Here is a 15,092-nt window from a genome sequence, read left to right as displayed (position 1 = left end):
GTAGGCGTACAATGTGGGTGAAAAAGAGTTGGGCGAGTTTTTTGGCCGTGGGTAGCTGTTTGCATGGGATGAAGTGGGCTTGCTTCGAAAATGTGTCGACTACGACCAAGATGACTGTTTTGCCCTGTGAAGGTGGGAGTTCGACAATGAAGTCCATGGAGACTACCGACCAAGGCCGAGTGGCTGTAGGGAGGGGAACCAGGTGGCCCGGGGGTTTACCCCCCCTTCGCTTTGCCATGAGGCAGGTGGGACATGAAAGAACAAATTCCGACACATCTTTTTTTAATTTTTGGCCACCAAAACTGACGGGTAAGCAAGTTGAGAGTTTTGACATAGCCAAAGTGGCCGGCCAGGCGACTAGAGTGGCAGCGTTCCAAGACTTCTTTTCTGAGGGGAGTGGGCACATAGATTTTTTCATTGTGCAGCCAGAGCCCGTTTTCAGCTTTAACCAAGTTAGGTGGGCGGTCAGCCTCCTGGTTATATTCTGAGAGAAATCGAGGCAGCAGGTCTGAGTCCGGAGGGCTGGTCTGCTTGCCGGAGCGGGTAGTGACCCCCCCGAAATGGCTGAGGGGGAAATTAGCGAGTCCACTACCTCCTCCCGGAGACTGTCGTGTTGTGGCATGCGAGAGAGGGCGTCTGCTAAAAAGTTCTTTGAGCCTGGGATGTGTTTTAGCACAAAGTCAAATTTAGCAAAGAAGCCTGCCCACCGGATTTGCTTTGCAGTCATTTTGCGGCGCCCGGTGAGGGCTTCAAGGTTTTTATGATCGGTCCAGATTTCAAAGGGGACTCTCGCTCCCTCAAGCCAGGAGCGCCAGGTTTTTAGGGCAAACATGACTGCAAACGCCTCTTTGTCCCAGACTGACCAATTTCTCTGTTCATTGGAAAATTTCCTTGAGATATAGGCACACGGTCGGAGCACCCCATTTTCCCCTCTTTGCATTAATATGGCTCCCACTGCGGCGTCGGAGGCGTCGCATTGGACCACGAAGGGTTTCAGTTCATCGGGATGAGCCAACACGGGTTCGGAGGTGAAGAGGCGTTTCAGTTCAGTGAAAGCTTTTTGGCAGTCAGGCGTCCACGTTAGGCGCGCGCCTGGCTTTTTCGCCTCGTCACCCTTCCCTTTGGTTTTGAGGAGTTCCGTGAGGGGGAGCATGACTGTAGCGAACCCCTTAATAAAATCGCGGTAAAAGTTAGCGAACCCGATAAAACTTTGTAATTGTTTGCGGGTTCGAGGGGGCTCCCAGTCTAGCACCGCTTGGACCTTTGCGGGGTCCATTGACAATCCCTCCCCCGACACCCGGAAACCCAAGTAGTCCAGTTCGGTCTTATGAAATTCGCATTTCGACAATTTGGCATACAGTTTGTGTTTACAAAGGGTGCTTAACACTTTTCTGACCAGGGGCACATGAGACTTTAGATCTTGTGAATAGATAATGATGTCATCAAGGTACACCACCACCCCCTTAAAAAGGAAGTCCCGTAGCACTTCGTTGATAAAGTTCATGAATACACCAGGGGCCCCTTGCAGTCCGAAGGGCATAACTAGGTACTCAAACTGTCCCAAAGGGGTGTTGAAGGCTGTTTTCCACTCGTCCCCCTCCTTGATGCGGACGCGGAAGTACGCGTCTCGGAGATCAAGCTTGGTAAATACTTTTCCCTTTGCTACGGTGTTCAACAAGTCTTTTATCAACGGGATCGGGTAGGCGTTGGACATGGAAATCCCGTTTATCGCACGAAAATCTGTGCAAAGTCTAAGAGACCCGTCCTTTTTCTTTCGGAAGAGGACGGGGGCGGCATGGGGGGCTGTGGCCGGTCGTATGAAGCCGCGCTTAAGATTCTTGTCCAAAAACTTTCGGAGTTCAGCTTTCTCCGCCCAACCCATGGAGTACAGTTTCGCCTTGGGAAGCTGCTGCCCTGGGATCAGCTCAATGGCACAGTCCGTAGGGCGGTGGGGCGGTAGCTCGTCCGCTTCTTTCTCGCTAAACGCTAGCCTTAGATCCCGGTACTCCGCGGGGATTGAGGCGACCTCCTCGAGTGTGAGGCAAGCTCGCATGTTTTGGGGGGGAGCGTGCGGCCCCCATTCGGGGCGCCAGTGGTGATGCTCGCACCTCCAATCTGGGAACCGGACGATTTGTTCCTCCCACCTTATGTCTGGTTGGTGGCGGGCGAGCCAAGCTGAGCCTACCACCACGTCGAAAGAGCAAGAGGGGGCAATTACGAAAGTCTCAATCCCCCAATGTTCCTCGGTTCCTACCGGGACCGCCTGAGTCTCTAGAGTACATGGCTCCCCCCTCATGGGACCCCCGTCCATCTGCTGGAATTGCATCGGTTGTGGCAGTGGCGAGGTGGCTAATCCCAACGCCTCTACTAGGCGGGGGGTGATCAGGTCCCTGTTACACCCTGAGTCGATTAGCGCTCGGGCGTGCATGAATCTCTTTAGGTTAGGGTTAAGGAGGGTAACGGCCATAAACAGTAAACCCCCCGAGGCTCTCACCGTGAGGAGTGCCGGCTGTTGTTGGACCTGCTTTGCGGCACCCATTAAAGCAGGTCGCTGTCGTTTCCCGCCGACTCGGTGTCGTCCGACTCCTCGGTCGACTCTTCCACTGTCGCCAGGTCGGTGGTAAAATCCTCGTCAGTCGCCAAGGAAGTGGTGACGGAGCCCCGACTGGGCTCCTTCGAGCGGCTGCTCTTCTTCTTTTTCGGCCCCGGGGCGGTTGGCTTCGCCGTGGGTGGGGTAGACCCCGCTTTCACTGGGCAGTTGGCGGCGAGATGATCCGGGTCTCCGCATCTGAAGCACTTGCGGGCGGGAGACGGGGTTGAGGTCGCCGGGGTCTTCCGCCCTTCAGTTTTAGTCGGGGTGAGTTTGGCCCCCTTCTTCGCCAGCTGCTGCCGCCGCATCCCCACGTGTTGGAGGTTGGTCTCCACTTCTCCGGCCAGTTGGATCCATCCGACCAACGTGTCGGGTCTCCCTTGGCTGTAGCAGCGGTCGAGGATGTTCGGGTTCAGACCATTGATGAACGCGGTATATTTCATAACCTCGTTCCAGCCCCTCGCTGCTGCGCAGTACCCCAGGAACTCGGTGGCATACTCGCGAGTGGAGCGGTTGCCTTGCTCTATGCGCTGAAGGGCGGCGACAGCCTTCTCCTCCCGTAGAGGATCGCCATACTGGCGGAGCATCGCGTGCAGGAACCCCGCCACGGTAGCTAGTTCAGGCTTTCTCCCCATGAAGAGCCCCACGTACCACTTGCGGGCCGAGCCTCTCAGTCGGGACGCGATGTGGTACACTCGGCTGGCTTCGGTCGGGTAATCTGCACCCCAGTGGGTGAAGAACGTGTCGCACTGTATTGTAAAGTACTCCACGTCCTCGGGATTCCCGTCGAAAGTAATCTTCAACTCTCTTCCTCGACCCTCGGCCCCCCCCAGGGCTCAAGGCGCCACCGGCGGTGGCGCCGGGCCCGGTAGGGCCGGCAGGATCGGGGCGGGTGGCGCCGGGGGCCCCGGAACGGGCAGAGCCGGCGGCGCCGGAGCAGCCGGGGCCGGCGGGGCCGGGACCGGCGGAGCTGGTTGCGCTGGGGCAGGCGGAGCCGGCGGCGCCGGGGCGGCCGGAGCCAGCGGGGCCGGGGCGACCGGAGCCGGCGGGGCTGGAGCCGGTGGAGCCGGCGGGGCCGCGGGCGGTTGCCCCAGTGGCAGCCCTCCAACCGGGACCCCCAGGACCGCAGTTTGCAATGCACTCTAGGACTTAAAATCATAGGGAAATATCAGTGACCATTATAAGAAGGTCAACATTTTAAATAATTAAAAGAAAACTGGACATTGAAAAATAACAGAGCCGGCAGATATTGTTATTAAAAGGTTAAATCTATTGGACCATATACTCAGAATCAACTTTGGTACAGTTTTGGAGAAAAAAGGGAAAAAAACTTTTAAAAGGACAGAAAAACTGTGGTGGCCATTTTGAAGAAAAAAACTTTTAAAAAATTAATATCTGGACCTAGGAGCATCAGAGAACGATGATTTTGGGCTTATATAAAAGGGCATGGCCTAATCTATAGGACTGTGTACTTGAAATTTGAATCTGAGAGTTCAACTTTTGAACCTATTTAAAGCAATAGGCAAACAGTGATGTCAGAGCAAAGACTAGCAGCAAAGCAGATCTGAACGAGGGCTGGGTCACTTGAAGAAGAAAAAATGGCCAAATGGCAAGATGCAATGGATGCTATGGAAGCAAGATTGGCAAAGATAATTAGAACAAAAAGAATTGCCAAGGAATGACAGGAGACTTTACAAAAAGTTGACAGAAAAGTTGAGAGAAAAAGAAATAAGATACAGATGGGAACTCCCAGAGGGTTTGAGTTTTGAATTTAAAGGATGGAGACTTACTATTACAAATACTCAGCAAATGACAAATTTTTTGAAGGATCATAAAGACTTTGGGGAAACAGATCAAGAATAGAAATCATTATGGATTACAAATTAATATCTTGGAATATAAATGGAATTCACCGCAAAAAAGAAGGGCAACCTTTCATTGGATTGGGAAACAGAAGTGTAACATAATTTGTCTGCAAGAAGTACATATCAAAGAAACGGATTACCAATTTTTATGGAATAAACAACTTGGTATGGAATTTTGTTCACTGGCCAAGGAGAAAAAAAGGGGTGTAGTTTTTTTATATCAAACAAGAATTAGACCCGAAATTAATTTTTAAAGATGACGATGGCAGATATATTGCGGTAGAAGTGACATTGATCTACAAAAGAAGTTTGTTGCTGGGAATATATGCTCCAAATGGAGCAAAAGACTATTTTTTTAAAGATGTAATGCAAGTGGTGCATGAACAAATTATGATCATGGGAGACTTTAACGGAACAGTAAAAAATACTCTGGATAGAATTGGGGAAAAAAATAATGAAAAGAAATTACCAAAATCATTCTTTGAATTGATAAAACAAGAGAGTTTAGAAGATATTTGGAGAGAATTAAACCCCAAAGAATGTGATTATACTTATTTTTTGGCAAGGCACACTTTTTTTTTTAGAATTCATATGATTTGGACCACAAAAGATCTTGGACTTTTAATGAAAAAAATAGAGATTCTTCCTAAAACAAGAGCAGTGGTTTGCAAAATCAGGGGAAAAGACTCTAAGGTGGTGGATAAATGAGGACTTGCTACAGAAACAGGAAATAGTGGTGTCACTGGAAAAGGAAACTAAGTGCTTCTTCCAAATAAATGAAAATGAGGCTACTCAATTTCAAATTGTGTGGGATGCTTATAAAGCAGTAATGAGGGGCATATTAATTACACTGAATAATAAAGATAAAAGAGCCAAAAACAAGCAAATGATGGATATTCAGAAAGAAATTGGAAAAAAAAAAGAGAAGGAGCTTAAAAAGCGACCTGGGAAAAAGAAAATCATAAGAGAGATTACAATATTACAAAGCCAACTGAGCCATCTGCTGAATAAAGAAGTGGAATGGAATATAAAGACTCCAACAGAAATCTTTTGAAGGTGCAAACAAACCTGGAAAATGCTTGGCTTGGCAAATGAAAAAAAGAAGGGAGAATAAAGTAATTAACAAAATTGTGTCGGGAGGAAAAGACATTGTTGATTATGAAGGAATTAAAAGGGAATTTTATAAATACTATGCCAAGCTGTTTGGAAGTCAAAGTGTAGATAGAAAAAGAATTGATGCGTATCTACAGAAAATTAAGGTAAACTCCTTAACAGAAAATATGGAGAATGTGTTGAATAAACCAATTGAGAGTGGAGAAATAGAGGAGGCGATTAATTCAATGAAGTTAGGAAAAGCACCTGGTCCAGATGGCTTTACGGCAAAATTTTATAAAGTTCTTGCGGAGACGCTATTACCAAAACTTCAGAAATTGATGAACATTATAAGAATAGATGGGGAAATTCCTAACACACGGAAAGAAGCAGTAATTTCTTTGATACCAAAAGAAGACAGAGATGCTATAAATGTGAAAAACAATAGACCAATTTCATTACTTAACAATGACTATAAAATATATGCAAGAATTTTAGCAGAACGCCTTAAACAGCATTTGAACAGTTTTATTAAAGAAGAACAAGCAAGATTTCTTCCCAAGAGACAAATGAGAGATAATATTAAAACAGTTACAGACATTATCGAATATTATGAGAAACATCCTGAAAAAAAAGTAGCATTATTTTTTGCAGACGTAGAGAAAGCATTTGTGCATTGGGATTTTATGTTTGCAGTGATGGAGAAACAGATTGGGAGAAGACTTTAAAAGAATGGTAAAGGCGATATATTTTGAACAATCAGCAATGCAGATTTAACGGAAAAAATGATAATAAATAAAGGAACAAGACAAGGTTGCTTTATATCCCCAATGATATTTATAAAGACTTTAGAGGTTTTGTTAATGCAAATTCAAGAAGATAAAGAGATAGAGGGACTGAAAGTGAAAGGTGTTTCTTATAAGTACAGAGCATTTGCAGATGATATGTTTATAAATGAAAATCCCACTCAGGTAACACCATTATTGCTTCATAAGATACAATATGGAGAAACGGGAAAACGAGAAAACGGGAAAATGGCAAGGCAAGGCATGCCAAGGCAAGGAAAAATGGGAAAACAAGGCAAAACGGGAAAACGAGAAAATGAAAAAAAGGCAAAACGAGAAATGGGAAAATGGCAAGGCAAGTCAAAATGGGAAAATGAGAAAACGGTAAAACGGCAAGGCAAAGCAAGGCAAAACTGGAAAACAGGAAGACAAGGCAAGGCAAAATGGGAAAACAGAAAGGCAAGGCAAGACAAGGCAAAACGGGAAAAGGGGAAGGCATGGCAAAACGGGAAAATGAGAAAACGGAGAAACGGCAAAATGGCAAGGCAAGGCAAAACGGGAAAACGGAAAGGCAAGGCAAAACGGCAAGGCAAGGCAAAATGGGAAAACAGAAAGGCAAGACAAAATGGGAAAATGGCAAAACGGCAAAATGACAAAACAGCAAGGCAAGGCTAAACAAGAAAACGGGAATACGGGAAAATAAAAAAACGGGAATATGGAAAAATGAAAAAATGGGAAAAAGGCAAAACGGCAAGACACGGCAAAACGGGAAAACGGAAAGGCAAGGCAAAATGGTAAAATGAGAAAACAGCAAAATGGCAAGGCAAAATGGGAAAACGGGAAGGCAAGGCAAAATGGGAAAATGAGAAAACGGCAAAATGGCAAGGCAAGGAAAGTAAAGGCAAAGCGGGAAAACGAAAATGGGAAAACGACAAGGCAAGGCAACATGGGAAGGCAAGGCAAGGCAAAGTGGGAAAACGAGAAAACGGCATAACGGCAAAACAACAAAACAGAAAGGCAAGACAAAATAGGAAGGAAAGTCAAGGCAAAATGGGAAAACGGGAAGGCAAGGCAATGCAAAATGGGAAAACGAGAAAACGGCAAGGCAAGGCAAACCGGGAAGGCAAGGTAAGGCAGGGCAAGGTAAAGGGAAAATGAGAAAACGGGAAGGCAAGGCAAAACAGGAAAACAGAAAGGCAAGGCAAGGCAAAATGGGAAAACGAGAACAGGAAAATGGGAAGGCAAGGCAAGGGAAAATGGGAAAACGGGAAGGCAAGGCAAAATGGGAAAACGGCAAAACGAGAAAACGGCAAGGCAAGACAAAACTGGAAAACAAGAAGACAAGGGAAGGCAAAATGGGAAAACAGAAAGGAAAGGAAAGGCAAAATGGGAAAACGGGAAGGCAAGGCAAAACGGCAAGGCAAGGCAAAATGGGAAAATGCAAAAAAGGGAAGGCAAGGCAAAACAGAAAAACGAGAAAAAGAGAAAACGGGAAAACTGCAAAACGACAAAACTGCAAGACAATGTAAGGCAAAATGGGAAAACAGGAAGGCAAGGCAAGGCAAAACGGGAAAACAGGAAAGCAAGAAAACGGCAAAACAGCAAGGCAAGACAAAACGGGAAAATGGCAAAATGGCAAGGCAAGGCAAAACGGGAAAGTAGGGCAAAATGGGAATACGAAAAAACGTGAAAAAGGCAAAACGAAAAAACGGCAAGGCAAAACTGGAAAACGGGAAGGCAAGCCAAGGCAACATGAGAAAAAGAGAAAATGGCAAAACGACAAAATGGCAAGGCAAGGCAAAACAAGAAGGCAAAGCAAGGCAAAATGGGAAAACGGGAAGGCAAGGCAAAACGGGAAAACGGCAAGGCAAGGCAAAACAGAAAAATGGAAAACGGCAAGGCAAGGCAAATCAAGTCAAGGCAAAACGGGAAGACAAGGCAAGGCAAAACTGGAAAACAAAAAAAGGGAAAAAGGCAAAATGGCAAAGCAAGGCAAAACCGGAAAATGGGAAGGCATTGTAAAAAAGGAAAATGGGAAAACGGCAAGGTAAGGCAAGGAAAATCGGGAAAAAGGGAAGACGGGAAGGCAAGGCAAAATGGGAAAACGAGAAAACAGGAGTATGGCAAAATGACAAAACGGCAAGGCAAGGCAAAAAGGGAAAACATGAAGGCAAGACAAGGCAAAATGGGAAAACTGGAAAATGAGAAAACAAGAAAATGGCAAAACGATAAAATGCCAATGCAAGGCAAAATGGGAAGGCAAAATGGAAGAACGGAAAATTGGGAAGGCAAGGCAAAACCGGAAAATGAGAAAACGGCAAAACGGCAAAGCAAGGCAAGCCAAAACTGGAAAACAAGAAGGCAAGGCAAGGCAAAACTGGAAAACGGGAAAATGAAAAAACGGGAAAAAGGAAAAACAGCAAGCCAAGCCACGGCAAGGCAAAATGAGAAAATGGGTAAACAAGAAAACAAAAAAACGGCAAAAACGGCAAGGCAAGGCAAAACAGGAAAACGAGAAAACAAAAAGGCAAGGCAAAATGGGAAAATGAGAAAACAGGAGAATGGCAAAACGACAAAATGGCAAAGCAAGGCAAAACGGGAAAATGGCAAAACGGCAAGGAAAGGCAAGGAAAAAAAGGAAAACGGGAAGGCAAAGCAAAACAGGAAAATGGCAAGGTAAGGCAAAATGGGAAAATGGGAAGGCAAAGCAAGGCACAACTGGAAAACGGGAAAATGAAAAAATGGGGAAAAGGCAAAACGGCAAGGCAAAACAGGATAATGGGAAGGCAAGGCAAAATGGGGAAACAGAAAAACGGCAATTCAAGGCAAGGCAAGGCAAAATGGGAAAACTGCAAAATGGGAAAGCAAGGCAAAATGGGAAAACGAGAAAAAGAGGAGAGGGGAAATCGGCAAAGCGACAAAACGGCAAGGCAAGGCAAAATGGGAAAACGGGAAAGCAAGGCAAAACAGGAAAACGAGAAAACGGGAAGGCAAGGCAAAACGGGAAAATGGCAAAACTGCAAAATGGAAAAACGGCAAGGCAAGGCAAAATGAGAAAAAGGAAAAACGGGAAGGCAAGGCAAAACGGGAAAACAAGAAAATGACAAAACAGCAAGGCAAAACGGGAAGGCAAGGCAAGGCAAAATGGTAAAACAACAAAACAGCAAGGCAAGGGAAAACGGGAAGGCAAGGCAATGCGAAATGGGAAAACGACAAAATGGCAAAGCAAGGCAAGACAAAACGAGATGGCAAGGCAAGGCAAAACAGGAAAACGGGAAGGCAAGGCAAAACGGGATAACGGGAAAACAAAAAAATGGGAAAACAGCAAAATGGCAAGGCAAGGCAAGGGAAAACTGTCAGACTCTGTCCATTGATGCTGTTACTAAATGCTGATTACTTACCAGATTGATTAATGCACATATATGCTCACTAACCTATGACAGTAGAATAGTAGAAGGGGGGCCAAGTAGGGAATAGCCGAAGAGTAGCTTCCTAGGAATATCAAAGGTTGTTAGGCAGTCTTTGAAGTGGAGAATACCTGGGCAGATTCTCACCTCCCCCCCTAGAGGCAGCAATGACATAGCCACCGGGAAATATAACCACCAAAAGAAAAAGATAAGGGGAAGCCGTGTGAAAAGTCTCACATGCAAAAGAAGCCTTTGTTTTGGGAATTGGGGGTAGATGCAATTGCTTTGATGTAGAATGTTAAATACCAATAATTCAAACTGCTTGCCATCAGTTCCAATGCCTATCATGCTGGAGTAACTTTGGAGTATACAATAAATGCAACTTTGTTTCAAATAACAAGTCTGCTTATTTGGAAACTTCAATGAACCTTCACTGACATTTTGGAACTGATCCTCGCAAAGGTTTATCAGCGCTGGTAACTTTGCAGCAGATGGCTGAAAAGGCATCCAGCGACCGAGAGCCTTCAGATCCAATCGATGTCCTGTCAGGTCTCCAGCGCGGCACGTTACCGAGCGGAGACCGGCCAAACTAGGAGGGACAACACACATACAAGAACTCTTCATCACCCCGAGAGCGTGATACCCCCGCACTTCGACCACCATCACTGGTGTTATGTAATGCCAGGTCCATTAATAATAAGACCGCTATCCTTCAGGAATTCCTGCTGGAGCAGGACGTGGACCTGGCATGCGTGACCGAGACCTGGGTGCACGATGGGGAGACCGTGGCTCTCTCCCAAATGGCTTCCCCAGGATACTCGGTCTTTCACCAGTCCCGGACTAGCGGGTGGGGGGGAGGAGTGGCACTATTCAAACGAGAGGCTTACTCCTTCAAGGCCCTCCTGGCCCCGGAGATACGGGGCATTGAATGTGCCGGCCTGATGTGGGATGTTGGGGAGGGGTTGGCAATCTGGCTGGTGTACCGACCGCCTAACGCACCAGCTGGCGCCTTACCATCCCTAATGGAGGCCACGGCGGGCTGGGCATTGGAGTACCCAAGGCTATTTGTCTTGGGTGACTTCAATGTTCATGCCAATGATGCGGCCTCCAGTCCCATCCATGGCGACACTGGGACTCTCCCAAACTGTCACAACGCCCACCCATCAGGTGGGACACATGTTAGACCTGGTCTTCGCGGTGGGAGTTCTAGTGAACGGTATTGCTGCTAAAGCAATGCCATGGTCGGATCACTATGTCCTCAAGGCTCATGTGGATGTGCCACCCCAAGCCTGTTTAGGTGGAGAGCATATTTTAGCTCGCCCGTGGAGCCTGATGAACCCGGAACGGTTCCTAATGGCCCTGCGGGATCCCTGGCCCCCTGGCGACTCCCTGGATGATCTGGTGGAGTCCTGGAATGATAGACCCTCCAGAGCCATAGAGGAGATCGCACCTAGGCGCCCTCTGCGTCCCCATTTGAAGTCGACGCCTTGGTTTAACCAGGAGTTGCGAGAACTAAAACGGGGACTCAGACGACTAGAGAGGCAATGGCGGTGTACTCGAGACGAAGCGATCCGAACATCTTATAGAGAGATTCTGAAGTCCTACGAGATGGCAATCAAAACCGCAAAGAAAGCATACTTTGCGGCTAAGATTGTGTCCGCAACTTTGCGCCCGGCACAATTGTTTAATATAATTCAGAGTCTTACAACGCTGCCACAAGGCAGACCAAATTCTATTGAATTGGAGATTGGCTGTGAGGCTTTTGCGAACTTTTTTGCGGACAAGATCGCGTCGCTCCGCCTCAACCTCCCTGCCATATTTGAGACAGTTAGCGAAACCGAGGCTCTGGGCCTGTCTTCGGATTGTCCTGGATGGTTTCAGTCCCCTCAGACTGGAGGAAGTTGACAGGATCCTCTTATCTGCATGCCCAACAACTTGAGAACTGGACCCATGCCCCTCCTGGCTTATTAAATCCTGCCAGATGGAGCTTAGATATCCTGTATGGGATATCATTAATAGATCCCTGATGGAAGGGCACTTTCCAACACCGCTTAAAGAGGCGGTGGTCCGTCCCCTCTTGAAAAAAATAACCTTAGACCCGGCCCAATTGGCACATTACCGGCCGTTCTCAAATTTGCCCTTTTTGGGCAAACTTATCGAGAGGGCAGTGGCGATGCAGTTACAGACCTTCCTGGAGGATCCTTCCGTCCTTGACCCCCTTCAGTCCGGCTTTCGCCTGGGCCATGGGACGGAGACGGTGTTGGTTGCCCTGGTAGATGACCTTCAACAGCATCTGGATCGGGGCAGCTCTGCAGTGCTGATGTTGTTAGACCTATCGGCTACGTTCGATATGGTCAACCATCGGTTACTGACTTGCCGCCTCGCTGACGCAGGGATTCAGGGGTTGGCCTTACAATGGCTTTCCTCTTTCCTTGAAGGTCGGGAACAAAGGGTCGCGATTGGGGGATGAGCTATCCCGGAGGCACACGCTTGATTGCGGAGTGCCTCAAGGGGCGGTTTTCTCCCCGATGTTATTTAACATCTATATGCGTCCCCTTGCCCAGATTGGCCGAAGGTATGGGCTGGGTTGTCACCAGTATGCTGATGACACCCAGCTCTATTTGCTTATGGATGGCCGGTCTGCGCCCCAGAAAACCTGGACTGGGCGTTACAGGCCGTGGCTGAGTGGCTCAGACTGAGCGGGCTGAGGCTAAATCCAGCGAAGACAGAGGTCCTTTGCTTGGGTCGTCGGGGTCCGAGGGGGGGAGGGAAATCCCCCTGCCAGTTTTTGACGGTGCGCCGTTGATAGCGGCGAACAGGGTCAAAAGCCTGGGGGTACTATTGGAGCCTTCCTTAAAGATGGAGGCTCAAATAGCAGCCACTGCCAAGTCCGCAGCAGGCAAGGCAGTTGGCTCCCTTCCTGGAGCACGATGATCTAGCAACGTGATCCATGCTACGGTCACCTCGAGATTGGACTACTGCAATGCCCTCTACATGGGGCTGCCCTTGTGCCAAACCCGAAGGTTGCAGTTAGTGCAGAATGCCGTGGCCCGGCTGTTATTGGGGCTCCCAAGATGGGAGCACATTCAGACGGGGCTCCGGGTTCTGCACTGGCTGCCAATAACATACTGAGTCCGGTACAAGGTGCTGGTCATCACCTTTAAAGCCCTATATGGCCTAGGACCTGCCTACCTAAAGGACCATCTCTCCCCACATGTTCCCCAGAGAGTACTGAGATCGGGAACCCAAAATCTTCTCGCTATCCCCGGGCCAAAGGAAGCCCGCCTGAAATCGACCAGGGACAGGGCTTTCTCTGTAATGGCCCCTTCCTGGTGGAACCAGCTGCCAGAAGAGGTGAGGGCCCTGCGGGACCTTGCTCAGTTCTGCAGGGCCTGTAAGACAACCCTCTTCCAGCTGGCTTAGGAAACTAAGTGTAGTTCTATTAGATTTCTGCTATGTTTTAATGTTTTTAAATGCTTTTAACTGTAAAATGCTTAAACAATATCTTTATGTTAGATTTTATGTGCTGTGAGCCGTTCTGAGCCACTTTGGTGGGAAGGGCGGGATATAAATCATAAATAAACTAAACTAAAATGAAAAACACCCTAATGGACGAGGCTGCACTCCGACACGAAGCCATCCTCAACAGGCCGGGACAGAAGGGGAACCCGGGGAGTGGCAGCGACTCACTACCAAACACGTACAAGGGGAAAGGGTCCCCCAACCCTGATGACAGGCAGCAGGGGTTGGAGGATGAGGATGACGGACCCTCCCCAAAAGACCTGGAGCCTGTCGAGGCACTATGGAGGGAGATGTCCACCCTAGCCCGGGGCCTAAGACGTGAAATGAAAGAAAACATTACTCTGATGCTGCAAGAAGTCCATAAACAGATCGACCGCGCCCTGACAGGGGGAGTCGGGAGACTAACCCGGCTGCAGCTGCCACCTCTGGCGCCCCCGGCCACCCCGGCAGCACCAGCCGCACCGGCAGCACCAGCAGCTGCAGCGGGGCCGGGGAGGCAAGCGAAGACCGGGGAGCTGGACACCACGTTCGACGGGAACCCCGAAGGAGTGGAATACTTTATAAACCAAGCAAACAGCTACATGCACTACTGGGGGGACACTTTCCCAGACAAGTTCAGCCATGTCGACTACTTGGGGTCAAAGATGAAGGGGGCCACCCAGAGATGGTACATGAGCCTGTACGAGACCAGGGGGCCCAAACTAGACACCGTGGGGGGCTTCCTCCAAGCCCTACTATCCCAGTATGAGGACCTTCTGCAGGAGACGAGGGCCATCGCCATGCTCCAGAACCTGCAGCAAGGGACGATGATGATCTGGGAGTACACTGCTAAATTCCGGAGCCACTGCGCCAAGTTTCGAGGCTGGAGCGAGATGATGAAAATAACAGCGTACCGACCGGGCCTGAACGCCAGCTTGCTGGATCGAGCCCTGGGGCAAGCGATGCCCATCACCTTGGTTGGGTGGATACAGCTGGTGGGCGAGGTCGAAACCAACATGAAGATGGTAGCCCTCCAACGCCAGCAGCAGCAAGGGAGCAGGGCCGGACAAGAGACCAAGCTGAGCCCGAAACCAGAAGCCAAGAAAACCCGGGGGGGAGCAGCGAAACCCCCTCCCATGACCCACAAGTGCTTTCGGTGCGGGGACCCGAATCACCTGGCTGCCAACTGCCCAGAACACCCCTGGGGCCCCCCTTAACCCCCAAACCGGGACCGGCGGGGGCCAAGAAACCAGCCAAACCAAAGGAGTCGAATCGAGGTAGCACCGCTCTATTGATGGTGCTGGACGAGGATTCTATAATGCTGGAAGTACTGGGGGAGGACCCCTGGGAGATTGAGCTGGTGGGAAACGGGAGCGACCTGCACTGATAGGTGCCGGGCGGCAGGTCGTGGATGTATCGGCACCACTGAGGGTGAGGATATCTGGCTCACTTTTGTTTGTTCCATTGACTTCATTGAATGTAAGACTGAAAAGGTACGTGCATGCCAGAGCCCTTATAGATTCAGGGTGCACGAGAGAGATCATCACCCCTAGACTGGTGGACATGTTAGAACTGTCCCGAGAGCCCCTCCCGCGCCCAATCCAGTTTGAGCAAATGGATGGGACAGTTATTATGCCATTAAAGGTTTGGTATGGTATGGTATGGATGGGACAGTAATGAGGGGCGAACCCTGTGTAGAGGAGACTCAGAGGATCCCCATGGGGATCGATGATCACTGGGACTTGGAGATTTTTGTGATCGCCCCATCCTCTTCATTCGACCTGGTGCTTGGGGTGGGGTGGCTGGCCAAACACCAGCTGGACATTCAGTGGGGGGAGCAAACTATAGACTT

This window comes from Heteronotia binoei, chromosome 10 (assembly GCF_032191835.1).
Source record: "Heteronotia binoei isolate CCM8104 ecotype False Entrance Well chromosome 10, APGP_CSIRO_Hbin_v1, whole genome shotgun sequence".
Classification (NCBI taxonomy): Eukaryota; Metazoa; Chordata; class Lepidosauria; order Squamata; family Gekkonidae; genus Heteronotia; species Heteronotia binoei.
The sequence above is the reverse complement of the archived record's forward strand: the minus strand, read 5'-3'. Positions refer to the sequence as shown.